This window comes from Camelus dromedarius, chromosome 5, assembly GCF_036321535.1.
Source record: "Camelus dromedarius isolate mCamDro1 chromosome 5, mCamDro1.pat, whole genome shotgun sequence".
Classification (NCBI taxonomy): Eukaryota; Metazoa; Chordata; class Mammalia; order Artiodactyla; family Camelidae; genus Camelus; species Camelus dromedarius.
The window spans coordinates 58,143,224-58,157,682 of NC_087440.1; the positions used below are offsets into that span (position 1 = coordinate 58,143,224).

Sequence of the window (14,459 nt, forward strand, 5' to 3'; positions counted from 1 at the left end):
GTCAGACTCTGAGTCCACTTCTTTTCTCCTCTCGTCCATGTGGCCACTTCAGCGCTTCCGCCCCTGCTGGCTGGGGTGGCCCGTGGAAATGCTTATTACTTCATTGCGCTTGCCTGGCAGGCAGTTGGGAACACCAGATAAACTCTGTTGTGGATCAAGCTGGTTTTTAAATAAAATTAAAGCTCCTTCTTTGTGGCCTGGGAAAGGCAAGTGATTGGTAAATACCTTCAGTGTTCAAAATAAGAAGACTAAAGAATATTTCTAGATGAAAACATTGCTACTCCTGTTGTTGGCAGTGGGGGGAAGTCCCTTGTCAGACACAACACCAAGTCAGTTTTCCCCAATAAGAAACTTATTAGGTCAAAATAAACTGGATTCACAAGTTCTCAGTTCAGCAACAAAATTTGTTCTGAGTTGCAGCATTATAATCCAATAGTGCATTCTAACTGTATGATTTCTGAAATTAAATTAAAATAAAATGTCAGTGTTGAGGAGATAATAAAAGAATGTTTCAACACAGTTGCAGATACTGTTAATGTTAGGAGTCTTTTTTTATTGAAGAGAAGTTACGATACAATGTAGTGAGTCACAATTTTTAAAGTTTATACTCTATTTATAGTTATTATAAAATGTTGGCTATATTCCCAGTGCTATACAGTACACCCTTGTAGCTTATTTTATACCAAATAGTTTGTACTGCTCACCCCCGCCCCGACTGGTAACCACTAGTTTGTTCTCTGTATCTGTGAGTCTGCTGCTTTTTTGTTACATTCACAGTTTGTTGCGTATTTTCAATTCCACATATAAATGATATCATACAATATTTGTCTTTGTTTGACTTATTTCACTTAACATAATTATGCCCTCCAAGTCCATCCATGTTGCTGCAAATGGCAAAATTTTCATTCTTTTTTATGGCTGAATATTCCATTGTATAAATACACCACATCATCTTCATCGATTCTTCTGTTGAACTTACACTGCTACCGTATCTTGGCTATTGTAAATAAAGCTGCTGTGAACATTAGGGTACATGTATTGTTTCAAATTGGTTTTTTTTTTTTTTTTTTTCAGATATATACCTGGGAGTAGAATTGCTAGGTTGTATGATAGTTCTATTTTTGGGTTTTTTTTTTAAGAAACCTCCATACTGTTTTCCATAGTGGCTGCTATTGTTAGGAATCTTAACCTTAATTATCAAAGTGGACATTCTGGGTTCCAGTAAATTGGCATTCTCTAAAATTTCTAAAGAAGAAAACTAACAAACCTCTGATAACTTATCCAAGTCATGAGATAAACCATTATTTTCTGGCTGATTTTTAATTTTTGGTGTGAAATGTTTGTATATACAGAAAAGTAAGGAATATATTAAAGGCCTATGTATAACAAATGCTAACATTTTATCACATTAACCATGGATTTTTAAGAAGGAAATAAAATTCCATAAATATAGTTGAAGCCCAAGGGTGACCTCTATTCTGAAGGTAGTATGTGTTTTTTTCCTTGCTGATATATTTATTATCTTACTCTAAATGTATATATTCATAGACAGTATATGGTATTTCTTCATTTTAATTGCAATACAATGTTCCATTATATGAGCACACCACAGTTTAATTATTTTTATCCCCTTCTGGATAATGCTTATTTCCAAATTTTCACTATTTAAAAAAATTTGCAATGAACATCCTTGTGTATGCGTTCAAAAATTTCCCTAGGATAGGCACCCAGACAGTAATTACTGGGTCATTTGGTTTGAACATTTTTATCTTTAATTGCTTTCCAAAGTGGTTGTACAGTTTATATCTGCATTGAATTAGTTCTCAACCATCTGAGAGCTTATTATTATCCGAGGGGAGGGAACTCGTATCTGGTTGCCCTGATCAATCGCTTTAATGTAAGTTTGACCATTTTCAGGTACAAGAAACTGTCATTCAAGCTCTTCAGTTTTCTCCCATATGTCTTAGCAAATCGAATTGAAGTAAAAATTCCTGAATGAGAAAGTACTCATTTAAAAAAGAAAAACTCAAGGTTTGGAAAACGAAAGCATTCCACTCAAATACCCATAAAGCTGGATAAAAGTACAGAATGTTAGAAGGACATAAAAATGGACAGTTCACTCAGCATTCTGCTTATTTGGTTGGACTACAAAGGAAACTGCTCTGTGTGTGGTTCACCCTTCCTCTCCTTTGGACTTCTCTGCACCCTCAGGTCCGGATCCAGGCAAACTGTGTTTCTATCTTTCACCAGCTCTTGACCGATATATGCTATCACCAAACACGGAAAGTTCCTCTGAGGCATCCGCCACCTCCCTGGTGGGTGACTAAAGTGCAGGTGCAGAATCGGCGTGTCTGCATGAGCAGGCACATTGGCGGTGGCTGGAACATCACATGGCTGGTCTCTGTCTCCTCCTCTAAGCAGAGCATCTTTATCTTGAACATCTCTTTAAACAAATTGTGAAAGCCTCTCCCCGTTCCTGTACTCCTCAATTCCTTCGGATATCGAGACAGTGAGATGTGTAACATTGCTGGCTGTCTATCCTCCATGCCTAAATCTGAGCTAGTTCCTTTGTCCACATCAATTCATGGATTTGGGGATTGTTGATTCTTTGGTTTCTAAGCACTTTGCTCTGTTCTTTGCAGCACTGTAAAAACAGTGAATAGGTACTTGCTTTGTGGATGCCATCTCTCTTTTGTGGTTCCTCATACTTGCATTTCTTCAGCGAGTCACACCCTTTATACAAAGCTTTGCTTTCCCTCTAATTAGAGAATGCCAGCGCGGAGGAGTGTGGCAGAGAATGACCCTGTGAGTTGCGTTCACTTATCATCTTTCAAATAACAATAAAAATAAATAAGCAATGTATAGCTGGGATGGAGTGAGATATCTTAATTGGATGAACCAATTAACACAGAGTCATGGGGAGTGCGAGGGTTGTGTGTCCTGTGGAGCTCTGTCTTCCCCTCTGGAATGGGGGCTATAGAAGCAACTCCCACAGCTTTCACTCTGCTTGTCATCATGCCTGCATGGCGCTGCACTAGGGGAGAGCACTCCTGCTCCGACTCCTGTCACTGGAAGAGACTTGGAACTTGGGTTGAACGGAAGCCCTGCTAGCACAGTCATTCTCAGATGCTGCCGAGGGGCTATCTTTGGCTTCCAAATCTGAATTCTTACGCAGGTTCCTTTTGACAGTTCCCGTTTGACAGCTCGGGTACAGGGCAAATTCCATCATGTGTTGATTGCTGAGTTTGGAGCACATGACACTCTTGGAGCTCTCAATCTTTGCCACAGAGTACTTGTCAACAGTGCTATTATGGAATCTTGGTTCTAAATGCAACTACGTAAGGCTCTTTGAGCCCCTTGCCTGTGTATGTTGAAGCATGTAGGCACCACTCCATTGCATTGACAAAATTCTGTCATCTGCAGGTGTAGATTTGTACATCGAATGAGTGTTCTCAGTAATAGCTAGATCTCTGGAAAGGGGTATGGCTCTATCTCATGTCTGAGAATCCAGAACTAGCTGCCTGTCCTGGTTATCACCAGCCCAGGGACACGTAGCACACGAGACACTCCAGACCAGCACACGTCCTTTGTTTCAATATTCCTTTGGACCCTGGCTTCCTTCCCTGATTAACTGAGTGCTCTATAAATAACTCCAAGCAGAGCTGGCAAAAGGATTGATCTGATTACTAACTCTAAACATCTAGGGGTTGAAGCCTGGAGCACTTGGAGAAGCATCTGGTGGTTATGGATGGAGTCCTTGAGGGCTCCTCTGGCTTATAGATGATGGTTGTACGTAAGTGCCACATTCTGTGCTGCTTTCCTATGGGTCTCTCCCTGGTTCTGTGCAGATTCTCTAGGTGCACCTACTTCCATAGAAAGACTGCCCTAAGCCTGCCTGGCTTTACCATCTCCAGGAGACAGGTGTATGAAAGATGTCAGTGGAAGGAAGCATCCACTTTGGAAGAGAGATCAAAGAAGGAAAAAAACTACTTTTCCTGAGTTTTTCATTTTATTCTTTTCACCAATAGCTCTGGCATACCTAATATATCAATGTTACGGTTGGTGCATTTTAAAGCTTCTCTCCCTTGGGAAGTAGGAAGAAGCTTTGAGCTTCCAGTGTAAGTTAGAATGTGCCACTAATAACTTCTCTTTGGGGCTCTCCAAATTCCTTATACTCCAGGAACAGAGTAGTGTGTGGAACCAGAAACAGGTTACAGTAGAATGTCTACCGAAGAATACCAACTTTAAATTAATGTCTTCACAGTTCGCTTATTATTCTTCATTGCACTGTGGGACAGCATTTGACTTGAGCAGTCTGAAGACAGCATCCTTTTATCTGTCCCCATAGGTGAGGAAAAGCATTTTACGTTTCCTCGGTTTCTAAGATGCACCCGCCACATCCTCACATTTAGACACTTCTGAGACAGTGATACCTCCCCACTGAGGCTTTTCTCTTTCTCTTTAGCCAGAAATGCTGTCATTAATTAAGTAGTGTACTGTAGAGTCGATGGTAGCTTAAAATCTGAAATACAGCTATGATTTCCTTCTAGGGGACAGTTAACCCTGCCATAGCATTTTTCACGGCATCCTGAGAATGCTTCCCTGAACGGAATATACCTTTATGGGCTCCCTGTTTCCCTGATTCTCTTTATAGTTTAATTACTATTTTCCAAAGCCTTCTCTTTATGGTCTCGTGTTAAGCATTATATTGCAAATCATAAACACACTTTGATTGCTTTCCCAAGAGCAGGTTACAGAACATCAAAACCTGCTTTACGACATTCTGAAAGGCTGGTCTAGTAGCAAATCTGGTAGCAAGATGTGAGGCAACAAAGGCCATTGACACCACTGATTGGATTTCCACACTGCATAATAGTTTAGTGATGTGTGTCCAAACTTGTTAATTTACCAACCAGCTGGACTACATTGTACCTGGGCCTTAGCACTCCATGACATGTGGGTCAAAGACTTGACTCTTAACAAGCAACATAGAAGTAATTTCTTGTATGTCATTGCACACCTCTGTGTCACAGGCACCAGGGGAATGTGGGCTCATATCATTTCTGAAAATAATAATTGGAGAGTGTTTCTTTTTCTTTGCAATAAAAGTGAAGGGAAATTGTCAACTAAAATTGGCTTCAGATGTTGGAGTTACACTGAGATGTTTAGGCTCCAGTCATAGTCCATGCCGTGAAGTGCTTTGCCAAAGAAATGACTTGTTAAAATAAATAAAATAAATGTCTCATAGTTTGGGAAACAGACTGAAATGTCTCAGCTTTTAGTTCTAGGTAAGGATTGTGGCTATTTTCTTAGCTACATGAGCTCGTGAAATGCATTTTCTCCCAGGATCCTGTAGCATATGAGTTTTGAAGATTTCAATTCTGTAAAGTCAGCCAAGGCTTTTTTCAGGGAAGAAGAGGGTATTGATCAAACTGGGCCCCCTGAGCTGTCTAAGAAATGCAGCTGGCGTCTTTACTCTTGAAGCCATATTGTTACTCTCTGTTTAATGCTGCTGTTCCTCAGAGAGAGACTAGACATCTTTAAAGTGACACTCTTTTCTTGGGTTTGTGATTTTAGGCAGAACAAAAATGATAACTGGCTGCGAAATAGCCCAAGCCTGATTTTTGATGTGCGGTGTCTCATTTCAGGTCATTCAGAAATGTTTGATGATTTGTACTAGTATAAGTAACACTGGTGACATATAAAAAATATTCATGTAACAGTTTGTGTTATCAAGGAGATGTTTCAAAGTAGTTTTCCTCGTCGAGATTAGAAATGTTTACGCTTGATTTTTATTTTGAAGTTAGAAAATTGTTAAAAGACTGGAGTTTGGTAAAAATGCAGGAGAGTTAATAAAACTTGACTATTTCTTTTAATCATGATGAAGAGGGAGTAAAGCTATAAAAGACCGAGAACCTATTGTCAGAAGAAGTCTGTGATCTAAGAAGCTCCCAGCGCCCAAGTTTGGAAACATATTCTCATACGTCTTGTGGATCACTAGCAAGGATAGCAGGCAGCTCTGTTCCTTCATTTATGTTTACTAACACCTAGAACAGTGCCTCGGCCATCAAACAACTCAATAAATATTGTTGGATGAGTAAATGAGTGAGAAGGAAAGCAAATGACTTTTTAGGTTCAGTTCAGCAGCACTGTGAATTCTGAGCACGATGAGCAGAGGGCTTCTGTTCCCATCCTGCCCTTGAGAAGCCCTGCATTCATCAGTGTAGTGTCAGTACTGGTCCTGAGCCAGGCTGTGTGTGGCTCTTACATGGCATCAGGCTCCAGGGAACAGTAGGCAAATGTAGCTTTTTTTCTGGCTGGGGGTAGGTGTGAAGGAGGTGGGGAGTGGGTCTAACTCACTGAGCTCACAGCTTCTTTTGATGAGCAGTGCAGAATTCTTAGAAGTACTCTAGCTGTTTGCCTAGCAGATTTCTGGGGAGGAGAGAGGACCAGGTGCATCGGTGGGTATAAAGAGGATAGCACAGAACAGTCTTGCTGGTTTCAACTCAGAGACTCAGGGGTGCACAAACAGAAACCATGCCACCCAGCCCAGACAGGGCAAGGGGAGCAGGCAAAACTGAGGCGAAGTGGTCAGGATCGGGTAGGTGTGTTCTTCAGCAGAAGCTGTGGGCAAGCCTGAGCACTTAGGTAATTTAGATGTGAGGAGTCTGGTGCAAGCTATTAGTCATACAGCCTGGCTTCCACGTTACACCTTTGTAGACCATGTCATCCTTAGCCAGGAAGTACTAGTCATGCATCTTCCTTTCTGCTAAACTGTAGTTATATTGAAATGCCAGAAAAAATTTGCTGAATCTTCCGTCTGTAGCAGTCTTCAGAGTGATCTCCATTTGTCACTGTCTCTGGGCTATTTAACAAACCTGCAAATTGTTTAAAAAAAAAAACTGGTATCAGTGCAAATGATTCTTGTCTGTTGAAATGCTCATTGTATCGAATGCAATTGACTGTTGCCCTGTTGACCAGTTTTGCATCTGTTTATAAGTTGATGTTTATATCCATCTATTTATCTATCTATCTTTGCTCTTGAGATTTTCTTTTGAACTTATTGTAACATCTTACAGTTCTCTTCATTTATTGAATTCAACAAAATCTTTGGTATGAGTTTGTGCCGTGATTTTTCTTTTAAAAAATTATCCTTTATCAATATAGAATTTTAAACTTAAAGAATTGATAGAGCGGCTACTTTAATAATATTTGAAACTGGAGTACATGCCATGAGAGGGGGAGGCTGTCTATGGGAATATGTGCATCATATATTAATTTTACTAAACTTTATACCTGCATCCCCCAGAGAAGAGGAAGAAACGGAACTCAGAAGTTCAGAAGCAGCAGTCAGGCTTCATACATGAAAGAGGTTCCTAAGATGTTTGAAGGGAAGGATGTATAGGAGAGAGGAGCTAAGCCAGCAGAAAGATAGCCTAGAGACCTGAAAACCAGGGCTCTAAAAGGCCTTAAACACCCCACTAAGTTTCTTGGCAGCTAGTGAGCCTGGGTCCTATTCACCTGTTTCGTTTCTGTTAACTTATATTTATGTTTTAGAGATAAAGGGTCCTCAATCTTATAATAAGTAAACTAATTTTACTGTTGAGTTTGTGGCTAACTTTGTTAAAATATGTATACTCAGTAAAATGAGGACTGTTCACATTTACTTCTGTTTCATACGATATGGGTCTTTTATTCTAAATCATAAGTGTTATTTGTTGCAGACCATCAGGAGAGCAAGAACTTGTTCTGTTTCTTCTTGGAGAGACTGTGTAGAGTTGAGCATCACTGACAAGTACATGAAAAGAGCCCTTAGGAAATCAGATGGATTTATTGGAGTTACTTTTCCAAATCGTGGACGTGAGGCTGTGATGAACTTGTGGAAGACTGGAGCTTATTTATGAATTGAGGAGGATAAACATTGCCTGTTCCGCCAGTGGAGAATTTTTGGCTTGGTTAGGAGACAACTTTGGGAGGACATAATAGCTTTATTCAGATTGTTCAAATATTTGCTGGGTTACTGTTTAGTAGAGAAATTAGACTTACTTCGTGTAGTTCCCAAGGGCAAAACTAAGGCCAACAAGTGCTTGAAGTTACAAGGAGGCATCTGTCAATTCAATATGCGGTGAATTTTCTAACAGTGAGAGCGTCGGTTCCAAATGCTTGTGGACCCCTTGAAGCCTTCTCTCAGAGAACACATGCTCAGTCACCTGCTGGTGACCTCGTGTGAGGGACCCCTGTGAGGAGAAGCTGGGAGGAGAGTGTCTCTAGGGTCAAAGACCTAGCTGTATAATTATGTGATGGCCTGCCTTAAAAACATACAGATGTTTTGTAGCACTCGGGAAAATAGGAAAGGAGGCTTGCTCTTCTTCTGTGATTCTAAATGCTGAATATCAAAGCCATTGTTATTGCAAATCACCCTCTAGTCTTTCCAGAAAATGACTGACATTCTGAGACTTAGGAGGAGGTGTTGGACTTCCTGGCAGATGAAGAGGCTGCTGTTCTGTAATCAGTGCTTGTGTGGGCCCAACCGGATTTGGCAGCGGATGCACTGGATGTGTAATTGTGGCAGTGGCCAAAAAAATGTAACCAGGATTGGCAGTCCCAGGAACCACATGGGAATTATTTTGAAACCAACTGCCTGTCTTTGGCAACCTTCGGATATAGGATATAGTTTCAGCTCACTGCTGGGGGCAGAGATGGGTGTTGGAAGGAGTAAGTAAAGCAGCAGTCTCAGGAATCCAGTCTGTGGATCTACTAATTTTTCTCTTCCCAGTGAAAGAAGAACAAGATGGAAAGAGTTGGAGGCAAATATCAGGATTTAAAGGACCTAACGATTCTATGTGGTTTTAAAAAGTGAGATTTGATTACTTTCAGGGAGCAGTGAGCTTGGTGAGAAAGTAGACTTTTCAGACATGGAGGGTCCTGCTCCTTCTCTAGAAAAAGTGCAAATTACTGGGCAAATGCCACATACTTTGTGAGCTCATCCTAACTTACAGTGGGGGTTCACTGGGCCTAGAGTGGCTTCAAGGAGAGGAGAAAGCATGGGAAATAGTTGGTGACTGAGTAGGGATTTTGATGTCCTCCCCACCTCTTGAGAGCCAAGCTTAATTTAGCCCAGGGGTTGACAAACTATGGCCCATGGGCCAAATCTGGCCAGTAACCTGTTTTTATAAATAATGTGTTACGGAAGTTATCGATAGCTGCTTTCACGCTGTACATGGGCAGAGTTGAACTGAGTAGTTAGAACAGACTGTGTGGTCTACAAAACCTGAAATATGTCTGATCTGGCCCTTTACACGAAAAGTTGGCTGTTCCACACTTCATCGTGGCCGTCTTTCAAGAAGATGCTGATTATACTATTATGGAGTTAAAAGGGAAAGTTAGCAAAGTTATAAGCAAGGCCTTCCACAGAGTATTTTTCCATCTTCCATCCTACCTGCTCCTCCTTCCCTTTACCTTAGACCTGGTCTCACCCACGTTGGCATCTGTTTCCTGTCATTCACTGGAGTTTATTAGATGCCACACACATGGAGATGTACATAAGAGAATAGAATTTTTGACCTGTCTATCCCTTTCTGCCTAGAATCTTGTAAAAATTCTAGGTACAGAGTGAATTTATTTAACATCTGTTGTGTTCATTAGTACATAGGGCTGGACCCATGAAATCTAGAATAGGAATGACAAGTTAATGCAGCAGGTGACTATTTTGATCATTAGCAGGTGACTATTTTGATCATTAGCAACAGATAGAATTTCTTGAGCCTGTGCAATCATAGTTAACATGTTTTCCAATAGCATTTTCTTTAAAAATGGAACAGGGTTTTTTATTAGTAGTTAGTTGCTTTTGTCTATAATGAAAATTATCAGAATGAAATTTACTTGGTATCATACTGAAACAGCACGTTTCTGCGTTGAAATACATTTAGTTAAACCATAATTTGTCTCTACTGTTTTTGAGTTGATGGTACTTTTATATGCTGCTAGAGGATGTTTAGCCAGTCTAGACAGTGAGAGTGTGTCTTTCTTTCCTAACAAGTATTATCTAAGAACCTCATGGGTTAGTAACAATGAATGGAGATTTATGGCTTCAGTTGGCCAAATACATGTTGCTCCAGCCTGTGATTTGTGGTCTAGTGAACAACCACAGAACATGTCCTTTACAATTGATGGGCCTTTGCACAGCCTATTTTGGGCCTTAGTAAAAGCATCTTAAACTAAAGAAAAACTGTACCAGTTTTTCCATATTATTACTTGATCCTATTAAAAATGTGTCCCCTGGTAATTTCAAAAGAAGTGTTCTTTACTTCTTTAAGACTTAATATTTAAACTGCACTTTGAGACCCACTTATATCACTGAAAGACTTCAACTGCTACCAAGAAATTGTTTGCCACACAAATATGTAAGTGGAAATTTAGAAAATATTAGCATGCTAGTACATAAATCTTAGCCCAAATCATACAATTTCTTTGTCTACATAAATAGCTGATATTAGATTATAGTCTGTTTTAGAAGTAGAAACTCCAGCATGGGAAGATAATTAGATAAATGTTTAAAAATATTTGCTATAAAGAGCAGAGGGGTGGTAGAGAACAGAAACACCTCAGATGTTGCAGAGTCTTGGCCTGATGTGTTTTCTGTCACATAGAACATTAGCTGTGAATGTTTACCCCAGGAAGAGTGCAAACAAAGAAATAATGGAAATGTACTCTTCCGGGCAAAGTGATACTGAGAAAAAGAAATGCACTGTTGAGCATTTAAAGAGGATGGTGGGGGAGCTCCTGGATTTTTTTTTTAGTAGCCACTGACCAAAGATTTGAAATGAAAAATGTGCCCATTGGAAGTGAAGTGAGGTTAGAAAGACTATGTATTTCTTCACCTTCTAAGTGAGTTGGTGGATTAAGCTTGGTTTAAAAAAAAAAAAAAAAAGTATTCTTGAAGATCCCTTGTTCTGTACAAGTTCCCTTTTCTAGCAAAGGCTTTTTTGTTCTGTTGTTTTGTTTCTTTAGAGTTTGAGATTGTAGGAGCAAAGTGGAAAACCAAGAAGAGAGGTTAAAGCTGTAGTTAGTGCAAGCTGAAAGCAAAGTCCATGTGTCAAAGTGTCCATCCAGCAGGAAATTTTGAATACTCTTACACATCACTGTCAAGCTACTAAGAAAACATAATGAGTTGGATTAGAGAAATTATAAAATAATCAATGTTGAGGGTTTTTTCCTCTCTAATACCTTATGAAGGAAGTAGCTGTTGAAACTTAAGGGTTTTATAACTGAGTCACTGAACAACATAAATTTTTTAAAATTACTGATTTTGGAAATTGAGCCCTCAGCCTAAGTATAGCAACATACTGTGTTTCCTGTGACATCTCACTGTTAGAGTTCATGTGGAATCTCAGAGCTTGGAGGGACTTTAGAAACAGTCTGGTCTCACTTCTTATGTTGAACAGAAGAAAAATGAGGCCCAGAGATATTCAAACTTACTAAGATGCTGACTTAGTAAACAGAAACTAAATTCTGGAATCTGATCTGTGCTTGGCCTATATGGACACCTTTCCATCATACCATCTCTGAAAATAAGTGATGTTTACAGATATTCTCAAAACCAATAATAAAATTAGTGGAGAATTGAATAACATAAAATGTTTGTATCAATTCAAATCTAGTTATCTAATAGACCTCTGAAGACAGACATATAAACTTGAATGCTTATTACATTTTCGAGAGGAAACAAAACTAGATATTAATATGAATTATCCATTCTGCAGGTAGAATAAAAAGAGTATTTAATGTGATAGCTAGAATTTATATTTCCATAGGACAACCTCAGCTAGATGTCATCAAGAGTTACCTACAAACTGACTGTACTTCAATAACTCAATTAAAAAAAAAGTTACCTACAATTTCTTTTTTGTTTGTTTGTAGGGGAGGTAACTAGGTTTTTAAATTTATTTTTATTTTTTTGATGAGGGTGCTGGGGATTGAATCTAGAACCTCATGCATGCTAAGCACGTACTCTACCACTAAGCTACACCCTGACGCCTACAATCTGTTTTAAAAGAGAGAGGAAAAGCAACTTTTTTAAAGAATAGAATGAAGGCAGTATTCTTGCTTCTTAAAGTTCTGTTGGGGTCAGTAAAGAAGGTGTAGACAAAATCAGGGCTCGGTGTGTATGGTTTAGGGAGGCTTTTGTTTACAGTTGCAGGGTCCACAACTGGTCTGTGTTATCAGCTCATTTCCGAGGGTTCTTGAGAATTAAGTCCCCCTGAAGACGGTCTTTGGACTGGGGTGTATAATAGAACGGAGAACAGGTTAGGGAAACGCTTTGTAAGTGCTGTCTGTGGGCACACATCTCGGGAGGGATGAGTTGCTGATGGAGGGGCAGAAGAATTCCCACAGGAAGTCTCTGGCAGAGCTCAGAGGCAGCCCGGGTAGGACACCAGGCCGTAGAGTAATACTCAGAGATGTCCAGTGTGGTGGAAACAGCAATAAGGGTTCAGGGAAAGATGAACTCATTTCCGGTTACTAATCACGTTTGAGTCTGTCACAGTGACGTGGTGAAGAGTGAAAGGCCAGCTTTACACTAACTGGACACTGCTTGTGGTTGACCTGAGGTATAGTCTTAGGAAAGAGGTTGCCGTGGTTCTTCCCCACCACCTCTGCATTTCCAGCAGGATGACCTTTAGCAGCTCGCCTGTTCTGCTTTGCCTGTTTCCTCTTCAGTAAAATGAGTGCAGTAACAGCAACCTCCTCACAGATAGACCCGGTGAAGCGCACAGGGCACAGAACAGTGTTTGACACAGAGTAAGCTCTATGTGTGTCGGATACTGATGGCCGTGGCTTCCATTACAACTACAGGAGCACAGTGTTTACAGTCTTGTGTGTTTTTCCATTTGTTTCTCCAGAGCAAGTAAATAGAACCAAGACAGATGGCTGAAGGAATAATACGTGCTAGAGGTTATCAATACATAGGACCCAGGTGCCTCCCAGGAATGTTATACGTGTTTCCTGTCCATCAGCGGTCCCTTTCACGGACCTTTGAGGAGAGAACCTCCCCCTTGGCAAGTCTGTGTGGCCTGTGCTCTTTAGGGGACCTCAGTTGCCATCATCTCTATCTGGCCCGTGTCTCCATACCATGACAGACTCTAGCAGCCACACAAAGTAGGGGGGGGGATTTGATTCACAGGTGTGAGTTTCTCTCGGTTACTGTCACACACATCTGTCTAGAAGGACCAGGATTGCACTGGGGAAACTGAAGATGCATTGAGAAAATGAAGAACTCTGTGACCATCGCCCCCCCCAACCCCGCCCATGAATAGAGTGATAACACTTAAGAATTTTATGAGAAGCTTTCACATACTATACATTAGCTTATTTGGTTTTCTTAGCACTGAAGCATGTCAGATAAAAATGAAACTTTCTTCCCCTTATTTTGACTACAGTATCTAGGTTGACTCTTAATCTGTTTACATTATTTTAAAGCATTTTCAAAGTGTAAAGATTTCTATCTACTAATCTTAAGCTTCTAAAATGATCTTAAGCTTCTAAAATGTAACCATGACTATTAAGCTTACAACAGGCGCTCATGGGACCCCAGACATGGGACGTGATTTTGTTGTAGTTTTGGAAATTTGCCCTAGTTTGAGGGACTAGAAAGATCTGGTACCTCCTATTTCATTTTATAGGTTCAAACACCGTTGAATATCCCTGTGGGCTTTGGCTTATTGAACACATCGGTAACAGTGGGGTTTTGCTAACTTCAATACTCCATTTTAAGAGGAGAGGAGGGGTCAGCATTTACACTACCACTGAAGCTATTTTATGAACATGTTAAATAATAATCAGAGGCTGTTCCAAAAACTCGTCAGATTTCCAAGCTTTTTACAGCCATGGAAGTGTAATCCAGCCCAACTTCAAAGCTGCTGCTATAACCTCTGTCCCCATCATGTGGCTTGTTCAGTCTCCAAATGAAATCAGGCAACTGCCTTGGTTCAGGTATCAGTTACTGCCAGCTTTTAAGGCACTGTAAGCAATAGTTACTTTGCCCCCCTTCTGTGACTACTTAAAGAATAGTTTAGAAATTGTTTCTTTTATCTCACTAGAGTAGACCTGCTGAGAAAGATTTGCTTAGAAAAAGTTTGTTTCTTTTCTTTCTGTCCTTTTTTTTTTTTTTTTTTTTTAAGTACGGGACTGAAATTAATAGCCCCACCTTGAAACCAAGGATTGGGATTGCCGCCCCAGTAAATAGGTAGTAACTACTTCGTTGTCTGCTAGCAGCTCCGTGTACCTGGCCCAGCTCTTCTCCAAGGGGACAGGAGACAGTGATGGTACCAGGATGCTCTCTGAATGTGAAGCTAGAGAACAGCTGGAATTTTTGTCTTCCAGTTTGTTTGATCACACAGATGATTTACAGCCATGTAGGTCTGCAGATGGGTGGGAATCCCTGGCCACAGTGCCGTCTTCTA

The 14,459-nt window shown here is 40.3% G+C and overlaps 1 protein-coding gene across 2 annotated transcripts in view; it reads left to right on the forward strand.

The window, feature by feature from the left end:
* Positions 1–14,459, forward strand: part of DAAM1 (dishevelled associated activator of morphogenesis 1) — a 155,673-nt gene that overhangs the window by 90,002 nt on the left and 51,212 nt on the right. The window lies entirely within an intron of this gene.